The 18,050-nt window shown below is 41.1% G+C and overlaps 1 protein-coding gene and 1 long non-coding RNA gene across 10 annotated transcripts in view; one reads left to right on the top strand and one right to left on the bottom strand.

The window, feature by feature from the left end:
- The window catches only part of ELF1 (E74 like ETS transcription factor 1), an 82,587-nt gene that overhangs the window by 5,377 nt on the left and 59,160 nt on the right, over window positions 1–18,050 (top strand). The window contains exon 1 of one of the 9 annotated variants that reach the window (XM_086881160.1): window positions 13,514–13,739. The exons of 4 other annotated variants lie outside the window; for them this stretch is intronic. The gene's annotated coding sequence lies outside the window, so the exon portion shown is untranslated. Of the gene's footprint in view, window positions 1–13,513; window positions 13,740–13,762; window positions 15,508–18,050 lie in introns of those variants that run through there. 4 more of the 9 variants (XM_086881166.1, XM_086881162.1, XM_086881164.1 and 1 more) reach the window with 4 other exon arrangements.
- Window positions 15,133–17,087, bottom strand: LOC147654170 (uncharacterized). Its single transcript, XR_015284576.1, has 2 exons — window positions 16,902–17,087; window positions 15,133–15,711 (listed from the first exon to the last, which is right to left on the bottom strand). It is a non-coding gene; the product is annotated as an uncharacterized LOC147654170 (long non-coding RNA).

Below are 18,050 nucleotides of genomic sequence, written 5' to 3'. Positions count from 1 at the left end.
CTTTAATGTTCCTTTTCAGGTAGCTTCACAATAAACCTGAAGGTTTAATTTGGCCTGGGAATTGAACTTGAGCATAGATAGCTATGAGATGGTGCTTTATAATGCCACAGTCCATTTTTTTTGATATAGCAAACAGACACATTTTTTTTACCCTGGCAGCTGAACTAGGACAAATATACTCTAAAGCATTTTATTATTTTTTCTGTAAAAAACATATTTTATTTTACGTACTCTAGCATATGTAGTATCAAAAGTCTGATATTCACACTTTTACAGTGGTTTTGGTTTGGCTTTTTCGTTCACACTTTAAGATATCCTACAAAGGTTTTAATGAGACATTTTCTATATAGGATTAGTTTACTGGAAGCTTTCTTTTTGAGAAGAACTGTAACTTGAGGAGACAGGGTTCTTGTAAGTCACTATCTTTAGTGTGAAAGCACGTATATGAGTGTTTCCACTGACTTGGAAATACTCAAGCACTCCTCTCAAACACGATTTTTAAATACACTTTCCTCATCTGCTCTATTGAGATATTCATGTTTGAGAAAACAGTGACTGTACAGCCTTCTAGTGTTTGGCCCATATGCATGTTGCTGTATTCGTTTGAGTTAATAATAATGCACTATTGATTTCTAGAACATCAGGAGCCAACTTAATAATATAATTACAAATCAGACTGGATGTTTTCAATTTTAAAGAGCTCAAGTTAGGCTTTTTAATGAATTTCTTCTCATAAAATGGCATAATCAGCAAATAATAAATTTGGCATTCTATTTTGATGTTTCAGTATTTGGCTAAAACTTGTGTTAATATAATATGATAATGAGTATTGCTACATTGTGTCTGTTTTGAAAGTGCAGTCATGGGTGTCACTTTGTGACATCTTACAGTGCTTGTAATATTTAGTGAGTTTCATTCCCTTGCTGGTTGTCAGGTGAAACAGTGAGGCTGAGATTAAAATTGTCAGAATTGTTAAGTGTCCATCTCAGAGGCATATCAAATTTGAACATAATACTGTTCAATAGTTGAGCTATATAGCTGACTGTATGCTTAACAGCACAAATTCATGTGTAGGTTAATTTTGCACTCTGCATTAACAAATGCTAGAAATAGTAGTAGGACTTGGTTATCTGTCAGGTTTGATTTTCCACCTCACCACAGCCAAGTGTCACTATAATCAAAATAGTCAAGTGTTTTTATGGAATGCATTACTCTGTACCTGTTGTGCAAACTTCCCATTTGGTCCCTAATCCAGCACACCTGTGGCCAGTGAAGATGTAATTTTGCCCACTCTCCAGAATTTAACTTCCTTCTTTTATTTGGATGTGTGTACAGAAATCTTTTTTTCTCGTTAAAACCTAGTACTAAAACCCACGTGTCTACTCTAGGCAATGGATATCCTGGGTTTTTTTCCCTCCATGAATACAATAGTGACATTAAGTAGTTACATTGTCTGGAGTTCCTAGTGATACAGGCATCAGCAAAATTTAATGAGCTGTTTCAGCTTGCTTGACCTTGTTCTGTGACTCATTTGCGTATCACAGATTCAGGTAGGAAGCCAAGCACTCTCCAAGTCTTGGAAGAAGGTTGCTTACACGGTATCTGCTGCTGCAGCTTCTGTTTCAGCATCTGCTGCTGCCCAGAGAGGCGCTGCCACTGTGCCATTTCCAGCAGCTTGCACGTTAGCCTGTGTTGGACAATTCTGGCGTGTGTTTGGACTCTTCAGAGAGGGGGCATGAGCTGGTGGTGGAGCAGTGGAACTGTTGTTGGAGAAGCTGTAGGATTCAGCAGCTCGCTGCAGACCTTCAAAGACCTTTTCCAGCCAAGGGGATATTGAACAGCATTCTGGTATCTGTTCTCTGTCCTTTCATTCTGTTAAAAGGGAAAGCTCTAGGAAAAATTGAAAGGTCTGTTTTTAAGGTCCACTGTTGATCAAGAGAATTACAGCAGATATGTTTGTTTTAAGGGAAGCTGAGGGTGGACTTTGTCACCAGTTTACTGAAGAAGTGACTGGGTTATGCCATCCAGTGTCATGGGATTTGGTATTTTTTGAGATAAATGACAAGTGAAGTGGTATTGTGGGTAAGAGGACAGAAAGACTTGTCAGAAAAAGGATGGTGACAGTACCTAGTGTTCATGTATTGCCATAGGAACACTGACCGATCCAACTTTGTCATTGTTGAATCCAACAACTAGTTATGTTGCGATAATAATGTGTTGTCTAACGAACAATGAATCTCTAGAGCATGGTCCATAGCTGTGATGTCTGCTTGTCTTCTTCATCAGTCACCCCCCCCCCCCACCCCTGGCAGCTGGTCACTCATCTTCTGCTTGCATTTACTGCCTCTGACCTGCCAGCTGAAAACAGGACCCTTTCTGTTTCTGCCAAAATTATTTTGCTTAACTTACCAGGTTAAAACAGTGGATTTATTTCACTCAAAATGGACTGGGGAGCTTAGTTGGCAAAGCTGAGGCAGGTTCTGTTGACTGTGCTGAGAAACTGCTGGGGGAGGGGTTAAGGAAATCAGTGGTATGTTAGCGGAGATATTGGAAATGAGATGTATCCACAGAATCTAGAATTGTAAACCTTTCTCCAACCTTCTGCTGGCAGACCTATGCCAGCATTTTGCTTTTATGTTTCCCTCTGGTAGAGGGGAATTATACCCACATGTAATTTTAAGCAGAGAATAGATCCCCCTGCACCTGCTTACCTCACTGTTTGGATTTCCATGTACTCTGTGAAGCTGTCTTTCATAGGATGGCTATTCGAATGAAACCTTCATCTTTAACCATCCAAAACGAACCTCTAGGGTTTTTTTTCAGGTTTTCTTAGTTGACCTAATTTTGTGGGTTAACAGAATTGGTCTGAAGGATTTATAAAAAGATTACCAAGAATTTTAAAAATTCAGTTTTCAAATGTTTATATTGTCATGTAGCAAAACTTGGCAGCCCTTACAGATACAATACTTTAATTAATGAACAAACTGGTTTCTGATCCTAAGTGTACTACAGCCATGATGGCGAGAGACAGAAATACTTTTATATCCTTTGCAAATGACTGACTGTGAAATTTTTCCAGGAGCATCTGTCAATGTTAAATTGTTTTTGTGTCCTTAAGTATACCAATATACTTCTATCATTATTGTCATTGTTCTCTTCTGGGAGGGGGTGATTGCATCATTGTGTAACTCATTTGAGGTGAATTATTGCAAATGCATTACCTAAAGTCTGATGTAGCAGTTTGCTTTGCCTCTGGATGTACATTTTGGGGCATGTGTTTTCTGTGAGAAAACCATTATGTTAACTTTTGTGGATGTGTTTTGTCCCTATGAAATAAAAGCTGAATCGGAAATGGGGGTTTGTAGTCTCTGTTTTATCGTTGTGTGTGACTAGCAGCTGAAAGGTCAAGTCAAACTGTTACTGTAGAAGCCCTCCATTGTGTTTACCATGTAGGTGGGGGTTTTTCTTCTTTTCCCAAATCTGTACACATTAGTCAGAGAAAACAACTAATTTAATGTTTTCCTGAAGGAAAAATAAAAGGTATTTTTAGAGAGAATGCCTTTACTGTGGAGAATTATTGCAGAATATTGTGTACTTCTTCACATACTTTCAGATTCAGACTAGGTTTAAGATCTCATGTCTTTGCCTCAACACCTGTCAAGAATATTACTTTTTCTAACATTCCTTTGTTCTCTAGGTCTCCTGGATTCACACTTTCCCTGTTTCAGATTGACATCAAGACATGTAGCAACATTAAATATAGTTAGACACTTTTGTAGTTAGACAGTTTTGTAGTTTGTTGGAATTTCTGGTTTACGATGTGGTGGATAACCATATCAATTCTCCCTGTCTTCTTTTTGGAGTTGGAACATGTATATTCAGTTACAGGTTTCCATTCTGTATATGTTATTATCAGACCGAGCAGTAGTCTTGGTATAGGTGTTTCAATGGGCAGAAGTGTTTGTGCAGGTGTCATTTGAGGGAGAAAATGCATAATTGTTGTTCTTTTGCATAGTACTGTGATCATGTTTGCAATTATAATTTTGTTTCATAAATCCTGTACCTCCAAATCTGACTTTTTCCAGAATGGTGCACAAATAATATACTTGGGTAGCTTTGAAAACATTCACTGGATGCTGTCATATACTTGAGTAGAAAGGGGAAACTTAGTGTGTTATAGTATATTAAAGAAAATTAGTGTATTTTCAGAAAGTTAAGTAGAAGCAATGTGCCTAACACTGTTACAATCACCTGCAACTACAACCCTGAGACAGACTATTTAGGATCTCCTGGGGAAGCACCAACCTGCTGCATGCAGGTGAGAATTAGCAATAAAAGAATTAAAGAGTGCTTGTTTAGGGTAACGGAGTTAGTTTTCTCATGAAACAGAGTAGCAGGAAGTAAGCTGCTGATAGCTTATGCAAAGCAGCAAGGGATCATATCATAAAACCAACAGGCCTGAGGATGAGAGCAATTAATGAAAAAAGAAACAAAAATATAATTTACTTTGCTCTTTCTCCTTCCTCAATGAGATCATGGACTACTGTCTTAAAAAAGGTTGTTTTAATTATTGTTATTCTGAATATTAACACTAAATTAGTTTGATGTTACTCTTCAATTACACAGGAAGATTTCTATGATCTCAGTCACTAGTGGTATATTTTTGTCTGTTATGCAAAGCTGGAAAACATTTCTAATGAGTCTTGCTAAAAATGGGGAGCATTAAATGGAAAATTCAAGAAATAAAATTAGTTACAGAGGAACAGTAGATGAAACAGTCTGAATTTAGGCTACTGTGCTAGAACGTGAGCACTCCTGTTCCTTGATGGTGGATGGAGTTGAAATCAGTCAATTCTAGTGGGGTGTTTTTCAGAGCATACGTATCTTTAAAGCTGATGAACCTTCAATAAATGCAGGATAAAATGGATTATAAGGTTAAACATATATATCAAAATGCTAAAGAGACAAAGTTAGACTAAAATAATAAATATAAATTATATATAGTACTTTGAATGTAGCATTGAGAATACTAAGTCTTTATGACAGGTTATTTGGGGAGAATATTGAGCTGTTTCCATTAATAACAGAATGACCTCTGTTAGCAGAAAGCAGGAGGAAAATCACATGTGTGAAGCTGTGCTTGCCATAATGTCTTCTTGTTCTCTTAGTCTCTGGTTCTCAATTTTGGTTTCATGGCTCTCTAGACCACAGAACCAAGAAAGATGATTCCTGGGAGGCTTTTGCAAAACACATCATAGTAGCAGCAATTTTCTCTGGAACTGAACCTCCATGCCTGTTTAGGATATGTCTGACTGTTGTACCTTGTTTTTATGGGGAAGTGACAATAGCAGCGGTGATGGTTCGATTTCTTGGACTGATCCACAGGATCTCAGTCCTACAGGATTTGCTGGTAGGACTGCTTGCCTGGCTGAAGATGAGCATAGAGATGGAAGCTGTTTTTTTGTGACTTGAAATGTAGCTGAGAGATAAAAATGTTGGTCTTTCAGCAGCCAGTTCTGTTTCTCAGCTGAGCTCCTCAGCACCCCTCCTTTTTGTTTCCTGTAGTCTTTATTTTTTTTCCTCTCTCTTCTCCATGATTTATGTATTCACCAATTGGTTAATGTAGCATGTATTTGGATAGGTAAGCCTGCTTCTAAAAATATTATTTCCTGAACAAGCAAGTAACCAGGTTGTGTTTCTAGCTAACTGTTCTTTAATAGCCAGGTCTCTGCCTGAGCGAGTTGCAATGGAAAATTGATTAATTCACATGAGCTTACCTTTTTTCACAATTTATTTTCTATCTCCTGTCTCTTCGAGTTATCACTTTTATCTTTCTCCATTAATTAGAGCAGCTGGAAGAGCAGTAATAAACATGTTTTCCTTTCCTTTGTGTTCACATCCTGAGCAGTGCAGAAATACCCTGTTGTATTCTTGTAAGCGTCTAAAACATTTGTGGAACTCTAACTCGACATTTTTCTAAAAATGATGTTTATCTGGATTTCCTTTAATTCCATGAATTTGGTCTGCATCCATATAGGGAGTCAGCACAAGTGTTTGAGGTAGCCAGTGTGGCCTGCATAAGGCGGTGGGATTGAAAGAATAAAAGAAATTGGAATAGAAGTAAACACTTTCTCATCTAACTGGAGCTGTAGAAAAACTTGCAGCAACCACCCTGACATGTGCATCTGTCAGATGCTTTTTTTGTTATAGTCTAAAACACAGATGTGGATAAATAATTCCCTGGTACTTCTTTAAGACATCAACAGTAATTTCCTGTAGTGTGGATGGCTTTCTGGGACTGCGCAGCCTCCGCACCCTAACTCTCTGGTCTTTAAAAGAAAATCAATTAAAAAAAAAAAAAAAAGAGGCAGCTGCAGAAGTGCAGCTTTGGGTCCAGAACTGTCTAGCTAAGGGCGGTGCCTAGCTGTTCTCCCTCAGGAGAGGGTTTGATGGGGAACATGGTGATCCCTCCCCCTCTGCTCCCACCCTATAAAGAGGCCAAACAATAACAGCAATACAGACACGGCTGTGTAACTTTGGCATGTGTCTGTGTGCTAGTGTCTGGGTGTACCAAATACTTTGTCTGTGATTAATAGCATTCCTTGCATAGAAACTTCTGAAAATCTCAGCTTCACTCTTGATTTTTAGACTGATAAATACAGACATTAAAAAAATCCACTGTGAACACTGTTTTGGTTTTTTTTCTTCTTCCCAGTATGCGATTATTATTCATGACTGTGTTGCAACATCCAGAAATGTAATGTGACTCACAGAATGAGCAGAAGAAAAAATACAGTTAAAGCTTTTTAATGAGGATTTCTTAGCCAACTACAAAGTGTCCCAGTTGAGAAACCACTGTTGAACTATATAAAATTTGCCCAGTCCTTGGTTTTATGTTCCTTCTGGATGTATTTGCAACATAGTTTCACTTAGGATATATTTCTGTTCATTCACATCCCTGATTTTTTTTTTTCTTTCTTGTATCAGGGATTACAACATTCTGACATCAAAAAGAAAAACTAGAGAACAACATGTTTACAAATAGTTTTTGATTTTGTGTTTGTGTGTGTAAGAAAGTAAAAGAGCAAAGGCCAAGTTTACCACTACTGGTGTAGTAACATCTCTAATGCTTCCAGATTAAGCTAGTATTCTTCAAAAACTATCCTTGCAAGGATTCCAGAGCAAATACAACCGTCCTGTTAATGTAGCATAGCTATGAAGAAGTATAATAGTGGGGGATCTGAAGCTTGTGAGATGATGTTGGGTGTGCTGTTCTACTTCAAGAATCAAAACTGTCTCTCTTTCTGGAAAGATCAGTTCTTATTCTTGGAAAGTCTGGACTTTTCTTTCATTCAAAACTGTCTCTCTTTCTGGAAAGATCAGTTCTTATTCTTGGAAAGTCTGGACTTTTCTTTCATTCATATGTTTTTGAATTTTGTAAGATTTATGAATTTTACTTCATGTCTTGTATCTCCTTACCTTTGTATCTTACTTGTACAATAGTGGGAAATTCATATTTGCTTAAAAGCTTTGAGTGCAAATCTGTAGAGATAGGCAACCTAATACTTGTCTTTCAAACCAGCTGTACCCACAAGTGATCATTTCCTTTGTAAAGTTAAGGATCCAGCACAATCTTACTGCAGTCAGGATTGTACAGATTTGTATTTATTAAAGTATGTTTTAAAGGAATTTTCAGGGCTGATACGCATACTGTGGGAGAATTTGGAATAAAGACATGATATTGCTATGCCCTTGTTGGTTCTGTTGGGATATTCAGTAATTCAGTAACAAAAATTAATTCATTTTGGCTTTGTTTGTTGCAAGGATGTTGTAGTGAGGTGTTTTGTATATAAAATGGCATTGCCTTTACAATGCAAAGCTGTACTTGGGCCTTGATTAGAATTATACTGTTTTCTGCCTTGTTTCAGAAACAGGTTGTGTGTTTTCAAACAGTAAGTTCTTCTAGATTAAAAAAAAAAACGTAAATCCAGATAGATTTAGCTCTTTGTTGGTATGAAACGCATTCCTCTGTCCATTTCCTTCTGGTTAGTTGCTTTGTTTCTTGTAGGGTGTGTGCTGGAACAGTTTGTGCAGATGGCATTCAAAGATGTAAGGAAAGTTGGCCTTTTTGGATCAGTTTAGTGACTCTGAATGAAGAACTGGAAATTAGCAAATTATAAGTGAGTTGGATTTTAGGATGCCAAAGCTTTAACTGTCTGAATGTGCTTACCAATAGCATTAGGTGACGTGTGACAATTTCTTATTTTTCTCCTGGGAAAACTTGGTAACACTGCATTGTATTTTGCAAATATTTTCAGATCATGGTTTAATTCCTTTTGTTTCATGATTTTTGTGAGGTTTAAAGCTCACTGAGAGAAGTAGCATGGGGTATAAATTTGTCCCATCTCTATTTTCATTTCTTTGCGTGACTTGCCTTCAAGCTGTGGGTTTACAAGTGTGACTTCTGTCACACCTACTGCCAGGGATATTTATAGGATGTTAACTTTCAGTGCACTTTCTGAAACAAATGGGCAAGGAGTGTGCAGAGGGAGGAAAGAGCAAGAGCTAGATCAGGTCATAAAGTCATGGGTTAAGCAGTACCTCTGTCCCTTCCCTCTGCCTGTAGCATTCCCAAATAATATTGATTTTTTTTTTCTTTTTTTTTTTTCTTTCTTTGTGACTGTTGTGCAATCATGTGAATCTTAAGGTGAAAAATGTACCTGAGTGCTGGCCCAGTGTAGTAGTTATTACTACCACAGAGGGAGGCCTGATGTCCTTGGATGGCAGTGCTTATCACAGCCTGATCTAGTTCAAGAGCAGCCAGCATTCCCCATCTGCCCCGGCCAGCTTTCTGCTACAGTAAGGCATTTAATAGGATCATTGGAGGGCTTAACAGGTACCACATGGATCAGAACCAGTGTACGGAGAGGATGGGAAGGGAAAAGTGTGGTTTGGATTGGTAAAGAAGCACCAGGGACAAGTTGGAGCCTGTAGTTTCTGGCTGAGAGTGAATCAGAGATTATCCCATGTCAGAGCTGTATCTACAACAATTTTTGCAATTTTTTTCCTCCACAGCTAGCTTATCAGTAGAAAGGAGAATATACCCAGATTTTAAACTATTCTCAGAAATATTGAGAAACATTATTTCTCAATAGAGGCAAACCTGTAACAAAAGGAGGAAGGAAGGAACTTGAAAGAGTGAGGAGAAGTAGATTTTCCTAGAGGCTTGACATTGCTGGGATGTGACCTAGGAATAACTTAGAGGTGATCCAAGAGGAGTTTGTGCAAGGCTGTACAAGGACAGGGATTTGTAGCTGTGTGGGATGTTGCTGTACTGCTGGCAAAGGCAGTGGCTGTGCCGAATCTGCCTTCACTAGGAAACACTGGAGGCGCAGTTGGTCGACAAAATGGTCAAGGTTAAAGCTGCCTGGTTCTTGATTGTGAATCCATTTAATTTCAGACACCTCCAGCCTTTCTGCTACCAAGGAATCATTTCTGGAGAGTTATGCTGGACTTGAGAAACACTCCCTTGTATTTTGAAAGATGACTTACTATCTGAAGGATTCCAGCTAAACAGAGATGGCCAGATACCTTGCGTCTCAATTTTTGAAAAGTCTAGTGGCCTTTTTATATGCATGTTGTTTACTACCACCTTTCCTTTCCAACAATTCAACTAAAGTTCAGAAGATGAGCACAGTGTAAAAGTAGACTGTATTTTCTCAAATTCATTGTGCTCTACTTTCAGTGTGCACTATAATATCACTGAACCATACCTTTAAATTGCAAATTAAGAACTGATAGCTCCTCTCCAGGTATCATCCATATTTCTTCTCTGAGATTCTTTTCTACTGAAATCTTTCAAAATGCAAGTTTGTAGATGACAAACAGTTGTCTTAAAAATATCAGAAGTGTATTGCCTGAATTTGTGATTAAGTTTTTAAATAACACAATGGTAGAAATTTTTCTGGGCCTGAAGTCCTAGCAGAGACTTCCTTTGGGCATAGGAGGAAGTTACCTTATAATCTCCTGATGCAATTTCTCCATGTGTAAATATTTAGGTCATTATGCATCTGGCAGCATTAGAAACCCACAGCAGTGTCAGTCTGTGTTGTATGTGGTATCTACCCCCACGGGAGGTGCTGGCCGGCAAACCCAAAGTACTGGAACAGTAACACTGTGATAGATGCAGATCATATTTATTGGATTAAAATGTGATAGCACCACTACTGGTGTTTCTTTGTATTGTACACAAGGAGAAAAGAAGGTGCAGGAGTTTGGGTGTTAAGGCTTGGGTGAAAGCTGGTAAGCTGGTTCAAGTGTTGTCCTTCCATACACAGTGTCATGTTGGGCATATCCATTGCTCAGGTGTTCTTCAGGGCTGTGCTTGTGAATGGGATTGTGGGAATATTTCCTTCCCTTCCAGAGACACCCGAGATGAACTATTTTGCAAAGCCTGAGATCCTACAAACACAAATACAAACCAGAAACTTCTTAAATCAGATTGCTATCCAGTCTTGAGGCAGTGTGATGAAGCCCCAAGTCTGTATGAGGTGATCGTATGAGCCTGAGCTGGGAGCAGGGTGGTGGGATCTCTTCTTGCAGGAGTGGAAAGGAGGTGGAGCATCTTGAGCTGCTTTAGGAGTGGTACCACAGGGTGTCACATAAATGGGGGCTTGCTAGGGCTTCTCATGTGGTGAATTTGTGTATAACATAGCAGAAAAATAAAAAGCTAGGAGCTTTTGGATCTTCATTTTCTGCTCCCTTTCCTTCATCAAAACTGTATTTGCTCCTCCTCAGCCCTCATCCAAAACTGAAAGCTGAACACAGTCACAAACCTTCCTTTTGGCTTGTTTTTATAAGACTAAGTGATATGTTTTTCAGGTGGGGCAGGATACCTCCAGAGCACATCATTCTGGTGTGTCCTCTCATGGCTTCAGAGTTTCAGGCTGCCCCTTGTTCAGGAGAGCTGTTCTTCTCCTGTACTTTCTGACAGCCCATCTCATCCCACCCTTGCAGACCTGTAGCTTTCAAAGCCACTTATGAAGGAGGAGGTGATTAGCAAAGCAGGGTGTGAAAAGAGAAGCAGCATGGGTTTTCACTTGAGCCCAGCAGAAGTGTGAGCCACATCCAGGTCTCTGCCACCCCAAGCCTGCTGGGCTGTGCTGCTCCCCTTGGAGCACATGATTTGGCATGTGTTTCTCTAGGAGCTGGGGCCAGCAGCAGCGTGAAATCTGTGTTGTGCATTATTTGTTTATTTATTTATTTATTTGTGCAGCCTTAACTTTTCTGCTGGTGGGCTCCACCCTCTGCCACGCTGTGCGGCTGCACAAATATTTGCTCTGGGAAACAGTGGGGGGAGCAGCTCCATGCGAGGAATATGAGGCTGGGATGGAGTAGAGGGCTAAAGCTGTTTAAATTGGCTTAAGCTGTGCTGTTGGTCAGAGTCTAGCTATGTCTTTTGGGCAAACAGTGATCTAAGTTTCGTGGAAATACTCATCCGAGCAATGGGCACGGTCACTGTTTTAAGCCAAAATTATAATTAGCGAGAAACCTGATATAGTTCCAGGGATGAACATCCACCTGCATTCTCTCTTGCTAAATATGTTTACATTTTACATATGCTTTTTTAAAAAATACTGCTTCCAAATTTAGCTTAGAAATGGCACAATGTTTGCATAGCTTGTGCTAGTACATCACTACGAAATAATTTTTCAATTCAGTTGATTGCCTGAATAAGAATGTGTTGTTTCTTTCCTCCCTAAAACATAACTATTAGACTTTAATTATTAAAATGGTGCTCTCCCTGCGCCAGTGTTACAGTTCCTGTAACCACTGTGCACCTGGGTCAGATTTCTTCCCTCTATGCCCCATGATTTACAAAGGGTTTTGCAGCACAAGAAACAAATGCTTTTAGATGTAAGATTGGATTAGACTTAAGTTGTTGGAGAGAAGGAAATATGCATCTGTTCTGAGAGGTGGAAAATATATAGTGACTAAAATAATGACACAGTGTTTTCTCCTCATGGACTTTTTTCAACTGAGAAATACTAATGAAGTCATATTTTGATAAAGAGCTGTAGTGAAGATATTTTAGTACTGACTTAATTAATACTTTTAATCAGTAAGTCATAAAAAGTGTACTGCTGCTTCTTTTTTCAGATCTTCCCCTAAAGCAGGCTGCAAAGACAGGATGATAAACGACATCTAATAAAATCATACATGGGTAACTGCCCTGTAAACAATAAGCTGGGACCCAGTTTTGCTTTTAAGTGACATGCAGGTGTCATAAGGACTCAATTACTTGGAAGTAACCCCAAAATTTTCTTCTTGGTAATTAAACATAACTAGTAGTTGGAGATATTAATGTCCATAAAACTATGGGCTTTATGCAGTGTGAAATTATGGGACTACTGTTTAATTATTACTGGCAGCGTTAATGACAGCTGTCCTGAAATGTATTGGAATTTATCTCAATGTGTTTGCTAGAAGTAGCTTCAGGTTTTTCTTACTCTCATCTTCCCTGCTCACTGCAAGGTTGCTCCTGCTGCTTCCTTGGTTCCCAGCTCCTTGCCCTGCCGCTACACCCTCTCAGTTGGCTGTTCAGCTTGGGTCTCTGTGTCACTCCTTCCCTTATGGCCAGTGCACTGCTTTGGACTCTGCCTTTCTCTGGGAATTTGTGAAAAACCAGTGCATGTGCCAGCCTACAAACAGAGCATGAGCATACTCTTCCTACACAAACAAGGTAGAAGTAACTCTGTCCTCACCCTCTGCACCACATTTTTAAGATTACACTTCTTTCAGGCCATTCAGAGTGGCCTGTGTGATTGTAGAGCCCATCCCAAGCACCTGCACTGCTGTGGGCTAGGCGGCTTTTAGGGTGTAATTACTAGGCACAAGGGTTTGTTTAAAGAACATGAAGAGCGTATCAGAAATTTACTGGCTCTGGTATTGGCTGTCTGTCCGTGCTCCACTGGATGCTGCACTTTAACTAAATTTCCCCAAGCATTTTGTCCCTCCAAAGTTTCACTGTTTTTCAGGGGCTAATCGGTTTGGTGTGAGCAAGATGATATTACTTGAAAAGATGAGATGTTCTGCAGAAATATGTTTGTTCATTTAATTTAGGATGACAGAACACAGTTTTAAACCGTGCCAGGGGAGGTTTAGGTTGGACATTAGGAAGAATTTTATCGCAGAAGGGGTGGTTAGCCATTGGAATGGGCTACCTAAGGAGGTGGCAGAGTTATCGTCCCTGGAGGTGGCACTTGATGCCATGGTGTAGTTGACAGGGGGTTGTTTGGTCGTGGGTCAGACACGATGATCTCAGAGGTATTTTCCGACCTAATTGAGTCTGTGAATTATTACTCATGGTGGGGAGCGGGGGGATGTTTCGTAAGGATCGGAGGCAGCGGCGGGGAGCCGGGCGGGAGCAGGGCGGCGCGGGGCGGGTCGGGCGCGCTCCGCACACGCGGGAGCCGGGCCGGGCCGGGCCGAGCGGAGCCCGGGCGGGTCACGAGGCCGCCGCCGGCCCGTCCCACCCCGCCGCCACCTGCGGGCCGGGCCCGGCGGAGCGCCGGCCGCCGCCCCGGGGCGTGTCGTGTCGTTCCGAGCCGAGCCGCCCGGCCCCGCCGTGAGTCACCGTCCGGGGCCCGGGCACCACTTCCCCCTCTCGACAGGAGCCATTTTAGCTGCACGACGCTGCGGGGAGGCCGGGGCGGCGCCGCGGGCCCCGCGGCCGGGCGGTACGTGCTGCCCGGGGAGCGAGGGGCGGGCGGGCGGGCAGGGGCAGCGCGGCGCCCCGGGCTGCGGGCGGCGGCTGCCGCTGCCTCGACGTGCGGCCGCGCCCGGGGCTGCGCTCCGCAGCCGTCGGGAGAAACTGCGGGGAAGAGGGAACTTCTGGAAAAGCGCAGCGCCAGGGAAAAGCGAAATATAAGTTGGGCCGTGAGTAAAGGGACGTCTCGGGGCAGCAACGCCGTGAGCTGCCTGAAGCTGAGCCTGTTGCTGCGGGCAAAGGGCACCGCGGCTGTGCTTCTCTGAGCAGCGCGCTGCACGAGTGTGACAGCTGGCTTGTAATTCTGCTGCGTTTTATACTTTTGTCTCCTTTTAAGCGTGCGGCGGTGCCAGGCAGGCTGCCGGTCTGAGCCCTCCAGCCGCCGCTCAGCGGACTGTAAAATACACGTATTTTATTTATTCTGAAGCTGCGTGTGCCTGGACTCGGCTAGCACGGAGCAGAGCTCGGTCTAGAGCGTTTCGGGCAAAGTGTTGGCTACCAGCGCTGCGGCTTTGAGCACCTTCGCTCCGCTGCTGATAGCCCGGTGTGGTCCGTGGAGACTTTAAAATGGCAGATTTAAAATATCATTTCGAAGACAGCTCACTCTCTGCGCCCTTAAATTGAAGTTCCCTTTCTGCCGGAACAGAGCCATTAACGGCAGCCACCGCGGTGTCGTTTCTAAATAGAAGTTGTTATGCGGGCAGGTACTCACCTTTTCCTGAAAATTATTAAAAAATGGAAGTTATGGTGATGGTGTAGACCACCACCATACGTGGCAGACCGATTAGAAAATGGGCTTAATGGTAGTTGTAATGGGAGAAGAAAATCTTGGAGGTAATTGTGGTGCGTCAAATTGCTTCATAAACTTTGAGTGGTTGAAAGCCACCTTGATTCTCCCAATTATGTACTTCTGAACTTTAGCAAAGTATTTTGAAAAAGAATCAATGTTTCCACTTTCATTGAACGGAAATGTTCTTCTTTAGAAGTTTTGTCTGAGTGTATAACTTTGGACCCTATACTTCAGTCTGTCACTTGAGAAATCAAATTCGATATCTTCTTACTGAAAATTAAATGACAGGGCACTTGAGCTGTTGTGCACAGGGGAATACTTTCCAGGTTCATTTACTCTAGAGCCTGTGTCTGAGAAGTATAATGAAGTCTTGCTTAGTAGTGTGATCAGTTGCAGAGGAGGGAGAGAGGGAGGCAACCATTAAGTAAATGGTCATGTTTTGGGTGAGGCTGTCTCTTGCTTTCAGCCTTCCCAGTGTTCAGCCATATCTTCCTTCGGCATCTTACAGTACAATAGTGTTTTCACTATCTTTCATTTAACGTTTTGCTTTTTTTTTCTTTCTAAAAGCAACAAGTTTTACAAGTGTTCAGAAGATTTATTTGGTGCATTGTTACATGTTGAAAAATCACAGATTAAATTACAGAGGAACCACTTGAAAAAAAATATTTTGAGATAATAATAGAGGTTTTTTCCTGAAAAATTATTAAATATATTTGTATCTTTCTTTTTATCATCATGACTTTTATTTTCAGATCCTAGGGCTCTCTGCTTGCAACTGGTATAACATGACCCTCCCTTTCCTTATCTCTTTTCTCCTTTTCTTTCTTTTGCACCAGACCCTGTTGAGACATCCAGCCCTAAAAACTTGAGGTTTTAAGTTTTTCTTTCTAAGTCATCTCCAAAGCTGCAGCTGCTTATCTTGGGCAGAAGGCTTTCTGTGTTCTAAAGGGTAAGTGGCTGCTGCTGCTTTCTCTTGATCAGGGCTTCACAGAGGAGCAGTTCCTCTTTGAAGGCAAAAGCTGCCATGTTCAGTCTCTTGCTGCCGTACAAGAACTTTGCCAGGGCCACAGACACGTCTATGGTACAGTGGTGGAGCTAGGAAAAAGTGATTTGAAAGTCCTCCCAAGACTTAGAGTTGACCGCTTGGACAGATCTAGAAGCAGAGAAGTGGATTAGAAGGTACAGAGAAATGGTGTTATTTTTTATATAGCTGAAGCTCATGTTTGTCTCAAAAAAAAAAAATAAATAAAAAAAAAAATTCCTACTTTTCCGCCCCTCAACCCCCCACACCCTCAAGGCAGAGGTCTTTCAGTTTGAATTGAGTTTGTGATTGTTGAGAGAGCCATGGGAGTGGTGTCATTAGATGCCAGTTAGATTGAACATTATTGCCAGATCCCTGCTTTTTCAGAAGTGCTGGTTTTCTAATGTGTTCTTTTCTCATTTGTTGAATATTAGAATTGTCAAGTCCATGGTCTTGGTCCTCAAATGAGAAGAAAAGAGGTAGACATCCAGATCTGAAGAATGTTGTTGGCCTGGTATAGCCTGATGTTTCAGGGTTGCTGCAAACTTGTACTTCAGTTGTGTGTCTTAACTTTTTTGGACACTTGATGTATGAAAAAGCCAAATACATGAGGTGTATTTCAGCGCAGCTGTATTCACGGGGGGGGAACTGTGACAGGACTATACTCAGTGAGCTGATAGAAAAGAAAGAAAAAAGGAGGATTTCCCTCTGTATCAGAAGAGAAGCTTTGATCTCCAAAACAGCTTTCTCTTCTTGCAGGTGTTGCAAAAAATTCTCAGCTTTTGCTTGCAGATTTTGTTGTTTCCACTGACAGTTTTGGTAACTCCCTGAAGTTTTGTTGGGTGTGTGAGAAGGAGCAAGGACTTTCCCCACCACAGTGATTCAGCACAGGAGTGGCAGAAGGTGGAGTTCACCTCTCCAGCCTTGGTTACAATCTGCACCATAAGCTCTGAAACTTTGCTACCATATGCCAGTGATTTATGGTGCTTATAATTTTAATGCCACTGACGTGTTTTAGAGATTATTTGTATTCTTAAATCTTGCTTTCTTAAATCTTACCTAAGTGTTTCTCCACAGATAAAGTAGTTGACAGAGACTTTAGATGCTGGAATTTTAAGTCTTTTGCTTATCAAAAGTCTGCAGCAGCCGTGTGAAAGGCTCTGGATGTTTTCACTTTCCTGACCTGACCTGGCTAATCTATGTAGACGTAAAAATGATTTATTCTTCAATATGAGCCTGTCCTTTGGCAAAGCTTCCCACTGATTCCATGGTTGTACTGAGAGGATCCCATTGGATAGGGACCAAAGTGTATGCATTCTTACCTTGGTCTGCTTTAGGCTTTACCTGTCAGCCATCTTCAGTGTTGAATCAGAGGCTAGAGCTCAGGTCATGTGTTTGTCCTTAAAGAGCTCACTCCTCTTGTGTCATGTGGAGTTTGTTCAAGGTTCAAGCAGGCTTCAATGTGAAACTGATAGTAGTTTGGTTAGCCTGGAAAGAATCCCCAATTCCTAAATTTGTGTGTAAAAATTATTTGTCTCTAAAATTGGGGAAAAGATACTATTGGTTAGGATAATTTGCTGGGAATAGGAATGCTAAGTACATAGGTTGGAAACTGTGGGAAAGAGTTGATTTGGGATGGATTGAATGTCACCCTTTTCATCTATAATTAGATATTTTAGTCTATTCCTAGAACACACTATATTTAACTCATCGTCAACATTTCTGTGTGAATATACCAAATCCATTTTTTGTTTTGAGGGGAATGTGCTGCACTTCTTGAATGCTGCCGTTAGTGTACTAACGGTTTCACCGCTGCACTTGTGAGCTCCTTCCGCATTTCTTTCACCTCCTAGCGTGGTAGTGGTTTGACTTCTGTAGTGGGTTCAGTTTAAATGTCATACCACACAAGTCTTGAGTTTCTGTGTTGGAAGACAGGAGTGAGCTTGGGTGATTCGAATTTTTATCTGCTCTTGAGAGAAAGAAACATTTTTACTTATTTTGGCTGCATATACTGTTTTGTCATGCTGTATGTTCCTCTAGAGTTTCTTGTGTTTTTTGTGAGATCCTTTGGTGGAGTGAATAAAGCTAACAGGTTAGCAGAAAACTACCTTGGTCTGCTGAGCTTTGTATCAAGTAATTTCTGCTGTTCTCCAGTTTTTAGCTATCTTGGTGTTTATTCAATTTTAAGTTGCAGCTAGAGAAAGAAGCAGCAAAATATAATTGTGAAACTGCAGTTACAATTTGTGATACCCAGTGCTGACCACTGTCAGAAAATTAATGTTTAACTTGCCCTTCCAACCAGACTCAATTTCAAGTTAAGAGCAAATTGACAAGGACAGTTTCCCCCTATTTGTGTCTGCTACATGTGCTGCCCTACATAATTTTGGAGCTTACAAGAATAGTTTCCCAAGGATGTGATGACATGGTTTGTTTTTAGTGGAGGCTGGCTTTCCAACCAGAAGATGACCCTC

The sequence above is a fragment of the Cyanistes caeruleus genome, chromosome 3 (genome assembly GCF_971803275.1).
Source record: "Cyanistes caeruleus chromosome 3, bCyaCae1.hap1.1, whole genome shotgun sequence".
NCBI lineage: Eukaryota > Metazoa > Chordata > Aves > Passeriformes > Paridae > Cyanistes > Cyanistes caeruleus.
The sequence above is the reverse complement of the archived record's forward strand: the minus strand, read 5'-3'. Positions and strand labels throughout refer to the sequence as shown.